This window comes from Emydura macquarii, unplaced genomic scaffold, assembly GCF_026122565.2.
Source record: "Emydura macquarii macquarii isolate MOO-44397 ecotype Brisbane River unplaced genomic scaffold, CSIRO-AGI_Emac_v2 contig_2795, whole genome shotgun sequence".
In the NCBI taxonomy this organism is placed as follows: Eukaryota; Metazoa; Chordata; order Testudines; family Chelidae; genus Emydura; species Emydura macquarii.
The window spans coordinates 1,181,205-1,191,549 of record NW_027132932.1 but is presented as its reverse complement, the minus strand read 5'-3'; the positions used below and the strand labels follow the sequence as shown (position 1 = coordinate 1,191,549).

Here is a 10,345-nt window from a genome sequence, read left to right as displayed (position 1 = left end):
TGGGCCATTAAGCAGGCTATTGTTCTGCAGCCATCCTGTCTGGGGTGTGACCCAGACAGCACAGTTTGAAATACAGATAGATCAAACATATCCCTAACTTCCATTTCACATATAACACATGAATATAAACATGATCAGCTTACTTAGCACTTTATAGCCTTTCTAACAGTACCTGGCATGGCATATCTCACGTGAATTACGATGATTTTGACATACTGATGTCAAACAATATAATAAATGCCCCCTCCCAATCCAGCCAGTGTGACACCCCCAACGCGAGATTGGTGTAGAAGGGAGTAATCAGAGCTCCTGAATACACGTCAAGGGCCCCCCTTATCCAGCCAGTGTGACAAGGACCTATTCTGCACACAGGAAGTGATGGTCCCAGCCCCTAGAAAGCTTACAAAATAGTATTATCCCCATTTTAGAGATGGGGGGAAATGAGGCACAAGGAGGTTGCAACATTGCCCAAGTCTGTGGCAAAGCTAAGAATTGAACTCCAGTCTCCTGAGTCTCCTCCAACTGCCTTAACCACAAGATCATCCTTCTTTCACCATTAGCCTGCTATTTAGGTTATATCTATTTTGTTAGACATATGCTCCTCTGTATACTGCCTGCTTATTCATCCTGTCCCTGCAAGATGAATATTGAGGGCCTAGCCCTTAACTGTACAGAATGCAGTAATGTGCACCAGAGCATTTAGTTGTATGTATAAGGTATTCGGCCTAGCAGCTGTAAGTGTGCAAACTACCTTCCTTTGGACTGGTTTTTATTTCATTTTTGAAGAGCAATTTTGACACATATTTCTCCCCCTCCCAGTTACAGAAGATTTCACATGCAGGGCTTCATTTTGGCCCCTCATAGAGATTTGCTCCAAGTCCATAGCAGGGTTCCTACTTGGGTTAAATTTTGACTAGAGATGAAACAGAGTCATAAAGTTCATTTCCAGATCAAGATCCCAGAGTCTAGTGCGGTTCGGATTGGGGGAACATTTGCCCCCTCAAAGAGAGTTTTCAGCTGCAACGTTTGAGCCTGGATGTTCCTAACGTTTGTGGGGAGGATGGACCTGGAGGGGGGGATGGGGTTGTTTAGGTTGGGGAAGAAGCTGGATCTGGGTGGGCTTTTGTTTTGGTTGGTGGGGGGAGCAAAGAATTAGGCCCATTTCTAATGTAGGCATCTGTATAATTAAAAAGTTTTTAGTGTATGTATTTTAAATACCTGCATCATTAAACCTGGCCAAAGTCCTATTTGACATACTGTATACATGAAACTGCATTTATATAACATCTGGGATATATGAACATATCTTGTCTATCATTTGCCATCCCCTTCATGGGAAAAATGTTTGGTGGAGGAGGGAAGCATATAAACTGGTGTATTTTGGTATATTTACTGTCATCACAGTCCGCTAAAAAAAACTAGAAAGGAAAAAAATTATATATCCTCCTGCTTTGCCTGACCATGAAAATCTTCCCCCCTTTAACCTTACACCCTGCGTGGCTGAAGAGTTGAAAAGAATGGTATAATGATCAAAGACTGAGCTCCATTATAAATTACTGGCATCTCTCAGCAGTCAGGTTCTATCTGGATTTTGTGGGAGTGGTTTATTAACTTTGTACTATTTGCTGTTGATCCACTAAGGTTGCTTTCGGTCCTGATCCAAAGTCCATTAGGTATTAGTCCATTAGGATCAGGTATTTACGTGGAAAGACTCTGAAAAAGTTATGACTCTCTTCATTACATTTTGCACAAAAATTTCTCCTTGAAACATTCAGAAATGGCGGGGGAGGTTCATGGGAGAGTGGCCATCTTTGAAATGGTTCCTTGAGGTCGATTCACCCCTTTGCAGAAGGCCAGCACAAGGCCTAGGTACCACTTAAGTCCTGCTTCAACCCTCTGAAGCTTACATGGGGCCTAGATCTTTTGTAAGGCTTTGGTGCATTGCCTTTGTGTCGGTGCTCTACCCCCGTGTGAATGTCACCCTTCATACAGAGTAAATGAGATGAGCTGGGGGTGGGAAATGCAGAATGGGGGAGAAAAAATGTTTGTCTTCTGGATGCTGCTTCTACAGATCTATCTACATTTCCTAAGAACCATCAGATCAGATCAGACCCAACGTCTGTCTAATCCCATATCCTGTCTCTGGCAGGATCCAGTACCAGATATTTCAGAAGGTGTACGAACCCAAACCCTGCCGTGGGTGATGTGGGATAATCTGCTCAAGGATGTGTCTTCACTGCAGAGCTAGCTTAGGCTATTGCCCAGCTGTTGCCCCTAGCTGCCTTCCATCCACAAAGAAAAACCACTATCCAGGGCTTGAGCGTGTCTTAAACCCAGGAGAGCAGGCATGGCTGAGGGCGTAGGTTTGAGCTCCTGTTTCACTTCAGTCTGGACTGTTAACCCAGTGTGAACACAGCAAGAATGCAGGCTAACAGAGATGAGCCCTGAAGCATGAGATTTAATATCCCTTCCAAAAATGTTGTTATTAGTTGTAACAATTCTGATATTCTTGTTATCCATAAAAATGTCTAAACCCATTTCAAAATGCTAAATTATTGGTCTCCAGGAGTTCCACGGTGTACTTATGTGTTGGGTAAAAATTGCCTTTTACCAGTTTTGAATGTACAGTACCACTTTTTAATGGCATTGACTGTCCTCTTGTTCTGATGTTACGAGGCAGGGAGAACAGAAGTTCCCAATCTACCTCCTCTAAACCATTCATTACTGTATCTACTTCTATCATATCCTTTCCAAAAGGACCCAGTGGTTGCTCACACATAGAACCACAGGGTCAGAAAGGACTGCCAGGGTCATCTAGTCTAACCCCCTGCCAAGATGCAGGAACACAGTGAATGGCCTGCCCATTGGCCCACATGTCTGTAGTGAGGGGATTTGTCTTACCCATCCTGCTCACCAGGTCAATAAATAAAAATGCCAGCAATCAATCAATGTGCCAGCAACTTGGCCAGCTTTACACTAAGCAAAATTCACCCAACCAGCTACATGATCTCCATGAATTCACCCTCCTCTTTCCTTATGCTAATGCTGCCCCATTTTTGTCAGCTCCTTCTCTGCCCCTTGTCTTAAATGTAGGGAAACATCATGCCCCTTCCATTGTGCCACACTCCAAGAGCAGCGGTCGTCTGAAGGGGGCTTGAGGTGGCTTGTGAGAGCCCGTTGTCAGGAACATTCAGTAAGCCAGCCACAGAAGTTAGATCCAGATTTGGATTTCGAACACCGCACAGTTCAGTGAGTGTTCCCATCTGAGGCTTTGGTTCAAACCCACTTCTAGTGTGATAACCAGACTCCTGAAACAGAGCTAGCGATCAGCTACTATATGTCTCTTTCCAAGATGCTTCATGGGGAAGGAAGGTTTCTGTTTCAACCATCACTCCCAGTTAAAACATCAGAGTTTGCCCATGACACTCAGGTTTTCCCATGGAAGACTAATGCTCTTCAAAAAGAGTGGAAGGATTTCTAAGGACATTATTTCAGTGAAAGTATCTTTGCTACCAAAATTTAGCATTTTCACAAGCTCAGCTCTATTCTTCCCACAAAAGGAACCTGGCCTGAAAGCTGCACAGGAAGAATGAGTGTGAGACATGCTGTGACAGATATATTTCTCACTCACTAGCTTGATTCAAGAATTCTGTTATAAGGGTTGCATCGTTTCGCTTGTGTACAAGAGACTTCAGCCACAGCCTAAGGCTGTGCCTGCACTATGGAGACTATACTGGCAGAGGTACGCCAGCATACCCTATAGCGAGATGCAGCCTACACCAACAGAACATGGTATTGCTTCCAGTGTAGGAACACCAACTCCCCAACAATGTTAGCTCCATTGACAGAAGCATTCTTCTGTTGACATAACTTCATGTACACTGAGTGTTATATTGGCATAGCTACGTCAGTCATGGTGTGTGTGTTTTTCCACACCCCAACTGATGTAGCTATGCTAATATAACTTTCTAGTGTAGACCAAGCCTCAGACAGGACTATCATTGGTGATGTTCCCCTCTGAAGAGCTCCTTTCCTACTCTACCCAGTGCGCCTTCTTTTATGAAGCAAAGGCAGTCAAGACACAGAATGGTTGTGTTTCACATCCACTTTGCGCTGGTGTGGCTGAGGCAGGGCAGTGGAGAATCAGCCCCACTATTTATACAGAAGTGAAAAACAAATATTACTATGCAGTGTAACAGATATTCATCTAAATTAAGACATCTCTACCAAAAGGAAAGAAAGAGGAGAAAACATTTTCATAAAACCATAATCATCCACCAGTGTTTCAGTTGTCTTGCAGCTGAACCGCATGAAATGAGAGAGATAAAATACATGAACTTTCCAGTTTAGAATTAAAAACTGACCGTTTTAAAGAAAGGATGAAATTTGAGACGAGTCAGGCCTCTGTTAAGTGACCCACTATTAACTGAGATTCTTGGATATCTGAATGTTGGACATGTGCCTCTGTTTCAACCTAAGCATCCAAGCCATAGAGCTCCTTTCTAGGAGTGTCATTCTTTCTTGGAAACATAGAGGATTCACAGGAATGAGTTTCGCAAGAGCTGCCACTCCCTTGCCCTAAGCATAGATTCAAAGGACTTGCTCCCCATAGCCATCATCTGAATGTTAAATGTGTCCCAAGACATTTGGAGAACTGGGGTTATACTGCACATTTGAAATGTAACCTCTGCTCAGCAGCAAGCGTGATGTCCTGGTTAAACGGCATCAGAAAGTCAGGATTCAGTTATATTTCTGATTCAGCAACTCGTTCACTGTGGGATCTGTACCTCTCTGTGCCTCTGTTTTCTCATCAGAAAGTGGGTATAATAATTCCTACCTCATTGATGTTTACAGGATATTTAGTTGCCTAGCTCCCAAACCAATGGGAGTTAGGCACCTCAATACCTTTTTAAAATCTAGCTCTTAGAGTCTGAATTAACCACTTTTCCCACATTGAGCAGTACTCTATTCCCAACTAGTCCCATTGGCATTACTCAGCATGGATAAGAGTGGCAAAAATGGGCCCTAAATATAATAGGCAGGCTTATCCTTTCACTTCAGTCAGGAAGAGTGGCACTGAGGTAAGGCAGAGCTGCACCACTGGGTTGCTGGATGGCCTTGGGCAAGTCATTTCACTTCTCTGTGCCTCATTTTCTCCATCTGTAAAAGGAGAAGAATGAGACCTCTTTTGTGCTGCACTTTGATATCTATAGATGAAAAGTGCTATTTTAGAGCTAGGTATCATCATTATAAAATGTAAAATGGGTGTAAGAGAGAGGAGGATCATCTTCAAGGTCCTGTACAGCACTCAACACACTGTTACCTCTTAAATAATAATAACAATACCCTCACTGACTCGCCCCCCAACACACACACACACTTTTTCACATCTTAGCAAAGTGTCTGTGCATATAGTGACCCATTATTTCCTTCAGTTGGTGCTTTCCAACCGCCACCCTTAAAAATAATTAATTTGAAAGCGACCAAAATAAAGCTTCTGTTTGAGAATTCCCACTCTCCCCCGTCCCCCCCGGCAATTGACTGCATTGTACAGAGATCAAAGCACCATAGAACTATAATGTTTTCAGTAGGTTTTAGAATGCAGGCACTTTCTGAACTGATGCCAAGTTTTTTGGTGCAGAATAGGTCAAAATGACCTTCTCTCCTCTCTTCATCCCGCCCCCGCAGTGCTTAATAAAAATCTTGATATGAAAATATCAAACAGAGAGTGTGTATTGGATTAACTTTTCAGACTGATCATTTTTCTAGGCTTATGTTTACAAAAAATTGAAAATTTCATTGAGAGATGAAAACAACCAACAGCAGGACACACTTTGTCTGAAATTGCACACAGAGCATTGTCTGGGAGGTCAGAAATTAGCCCTAGAAATTTGTCTATGCATATTGATGTAATATTTATCCGGCCAGGTTTTAGCCTGCATGACAAGAGAAGGGAGAAACAGAGAGGGCTGAACTCATGTTGCCAACACGGGAGCCCAATTTTCAGCTGGGGAATCTTAGTAGGTAGCCAAAATCCTGTTCAAAGTTCATATAAGTGCTTAGATGAATAAAAGCTCATTTTACACACCTAAGCAGCATTTTGAGATACATCCCATTAGTGTTTGAAAATTGAGCCATCAGAGTGTTAAAACAAGCATATTACTGAGCAATTTTTATATCTTCTGCCTAGAAAAAACCTCACCCCAAATGCAGAGTTTAAAGCCCCTCGTACGGGCTAGCCTGTCCACTAAATGCTAAATCATCTTAACTGGAAACAGGGTCATGTTATGGCCTGATTCGAAGCCCACTGATTTCAGGCCTTTCGTCATCAATAGGACTACTGCACGTAGAAGGGCAACTGTATTATCAAAGGAAGAGAGAGATGGTCCAGCACCAGAGATAAGGGAGAGGTATTTGATGGAAGAAGGCAAATGGGGAGAGAAGTAATGGGAAATAGGTGGACAATACGTGGAGGTGTATAGCCAGCCATATGTTCTCATTGCCTACTAATCAAGATGACTAAACATTTACTTATCCTCTTGCCAGAAAGCTCAATTAGTGTTCAGCTGTATGAAAAAGCTTGTGTTTCTTAAAATAAATTTATGTCTGTGAGTCTGCTGCCAAAGCCAGCTGAATGCTGCCCCATTTAATACCCTGTAAAATTTGTATTTAAATGTACCATAGTGTATCCAGTCTTTCTATAACTGATAAATACAACTTGTGTGGCTTAAATACTGAAAACACTGTTTTCAGCTGATTTGTTTAAGCAATGAAATAGTGTCTGTGGCAGTCTTGTGTTCTTCTGGGCGTTTTGCAGAAGGACATCAGTTAGGATTGATTCTATAGTAGCTGAGCATTACAAGATTGATTTTTTAATTATAACCCTAGTTTTTCTCAGACTATAATAATCCACCTGGAATTTTCTATACATGGTCTTCTGACAGAACAGACTCTTCATTCTGAAAAGTGAACAAAGCGTCTTTCAGACATGAGGGTTCAACAAATGAGGTGTTTTCACTTTCAGAGAGGTTGCCCAGTTTGTGGGCTTTTTGGCTCATCGTATCTCAGACAGCTAGCGCTAAGGACATTCAAATGCAGATTGATGATGCCTTTCACTAGTTTTCAAGTAGGGCTAGCTGGAAAAATGGGGGGAGAAGGAGGGTTTCCTATGAAAAATTTTGACTTTGGGGCAAAAAATCAAAGGCTGAACATTTTTGGCTGAAAAGTTTCAGTTTAAAACTGAAAATTTTGATTCAGAAATTTCACTGAGGTGTCTCCCGGGAATTTTAGTTGAGGTGTCTCATGGCCCCGTTCTCCTGTATGAGCCCAGCTCCCCAGGCAGACTGTCTCCCATAATGCTCTGCAGTGGCTGAGCAAGAGGGGAAACCCTAGGTTATCATTAGAGGAAGAGTGGCTATGAAGCCCAGAACAAATTCCAGTGATGCATCATGGCCTCCTCTCTTGGTGAGCTGCCATCTTGCAGCATGGCTGGAGTCTGACTACTCAGCCATTAGGTCAGTGGTTTGGTATTGGAGCCATGCAGTTATACACTCAGGTCTCCAGATAGTGCCACGTCTGTAGCTAATTTTGAAGGGCTTTGCCCATTGCTTTGGCCTTAATGCCTCTATGAATCACAGTAAGTCCGATTATTTTTTATTTCTGCAGTGAATGGAAGATAAAGTGATGAGAGGGTGTGTTAGCATTTTAATATATCCATTATGATACCCTACAATGGTTTAGCTCTTATTGTTAGTATTGAGGCTGTATTGTGTTCAGGAATAAGCACAGTTCTTGTGTTTCAGTGGTCATTTAACCCACTGGTCACTATATGTTATATAGGATACCCTCTGTACCAGAGGCACAGAGGATGTGAGTCAGTAACAGCTCTCATTAGCAAGCCTAGTTCTCTTGTTTAAACTGTAGCGACTCCTATTTTTAGCTCTGGAGGTCCCTCGTTCAATACTTGGTGTCATCCAAGATAGTGGATCTCTCTCTCTGTCTCTCATGCACACTGAGTCATATTGGGGCAGAGTTAAGGTTATTTGGATGACCAGAACTGTTACCACACTTTTAAATACATGTTTGCTTCTCAAGAGTAACCTTAACTTAATCTGCAGTTCTTATGAAGGCAATATTTCCACTGAAATCAATGTAGCTTTGCTTGTGTAGAACTGTGATACACAGCCCTGAAATTTTAAAAGCACTGAAAACACCAACCCCCCACAATCCCAAAAGTAGCTGAGGGGTGGAGGGAGTGTAAAACTATCCCTAAACATTCCACTGTCTTCCTCCCTCCCCTTCCCCTGCAACAGAGATTTACACAGGACTTAACTCTCTCATATTTTTCAAACTATAAAACACTGGCCATACAACAAAGTGATACATTGTAAATGTCCTCTCCAGCCACAAGATTACCGGTATCTGATCATGTGACATTTATAGACTAATAGGAAAAGAAAGCAGATATTTTTCTTTTCTAATGAAAAACATGCCTACACAGCTACACTAATAATGTTTGCCTGACCTTGCCCATAAATATCATCAAAAGTCCCTCCCAGGAAGAATTCAGTACATTGAAGTGTTTGGAAATTGCTAAGATGAATCATAAATAGAATAGTCTGGTTTCTAAATTCAGAGTGAAGCTGACTGGGGAGTACAGTTTCCAGAATGCAACACTGTAAGGTCACAAGATTTCACATGCTCAGTTGTTCACTAATGAATTATTGAACTACTTGTGAGGAGGCGGGGGAAAAGTCAATGAAATACATGTGGGAGAACATATGAGTTGAATCGTCAAAGCGTCTGTCACTTGATCTCCAAGGCCATGTAACTGTGCTTTTCATGACACATGGCACGTAATAGCCTGGGCAGAGAAACTGTTGCTGCTGCAGTGCAAAGGTACTCCTTCTGGCCTTTGGAAAGTCACATTCACTCGGAAACAGGAGTGGCAATACCTGGCCATATTGGCAAATTCATTTTCCATCACTGGTCTTGAATGTTAGTTTCCCTATTCTAGTACCTTTGACACTAATGGCCTTATTTAAAAAAAAGCATGCATGTGCAAAGGCACCCATATAACACATGTGCATCTCAGATGCATGTGCCTTAAGAGTGAGCATGCAGATAGAATGGGTATTTGCATGACTGAATTGTCAACCCCAAAAGTTTAAAAATCAAAAGTCAGACCCTCCGATATTCATGAGATTGGCTTAAAAATTATGAGATTTCTTTTTAAAAAGCAACAGGAAGCCAATTTATTAATTTGCTTCTGATTTTTGAGACTTTGTGGTTCATATTTTCAAGTTTTTTCTTCACAACCATGAGGCTTAGAAACATACTCTCTCTCCCCTCCCCTCAACCACAAAATGAAAGCCGAGATTCCCATGTAATTGCCTGATTCCAGAGGTTTGGGTCTTCAAAAAAACACCACGGGACTCATGATAAAATCACCGAAGTTAGCAATATCAGCATATGCAAATGTCTAGTCAGATGCATAACTGCACACAGTTGCCAACTTTCACAATTTTATTGAATGTCTTGTGATATTTGGTGTTTTTCGTACAGTTCCAGCTACTGGAATGAAAAGAGATGCCTGAGAATCTCAGCTTTCATTTACAAAAGTTGTTTCTAGCTCTTATGGTTGAAAGCTTGTACATGTGAACCCAAATGGCTCAGAAACCTGAGACAAATAAAAATAATCCATGTATTGTTTTTAACATTTTGTGATTTTTAAGCCAATCTCATGATTCCAAAGAGCATGACACATGATTTTTTAATCTAATCGCCTGAATTTTCTAATTCCTAAGAGCAATTTTGCAGTGAAGATCCTCTAATTAAATTACTTCCAATTCCCTCCCCCTTCACTGTGGTATATACATCAGCCCCTCAACTGGTGTAAATCAGCATCATTACATTGCTGTTAAAGGAGCTGTTGCTATTTACACTGCTGGAGGATCGGGCCCACCTTTTCTGTTTTGCCAACTTCATGTTTGTGGGTAAAACATACTGGGAGCCAACCTTAAAACCTCTCAATTTGTTGAATATTTTTTACTTTTTTTTCCCCCTGGGAAATTATACAGGGATGGATCATGTACTGTAATTACAGCAAAAAGTGAGTCATTCTAACGTAGCTGGACTATGAGATAGCAAGCTTCTGAAGCACTTTATACCATCCTCCATCAGAGAACCTCAAAATGCTGTAACCCCTATAATGGTCTAAACATTACAAACACTCTGTAAACCAGTTCTTATTGGTTCAGATCCTCAGCTGATGCATATTGACGATGCATCAGTGACATCATCACAGCTACACTGATTTCCACCTGCTATCAACCCCAAAAGTTCA

General features: G+C 41.7%; 1 long non-coding RNA gene across 1 annotated transcript in view; it reads left to right on the top strand.

Annotated features, from left to right (window-relative positions):
- Nucleotides 1–10,345, top strand: part of LOC137166069 (uncharacterized) — a 78,187-nt gene that overhangs the window by 50,551 nt on the left and 17,291 nt on the right. The window lies entirely within an intron of this gene.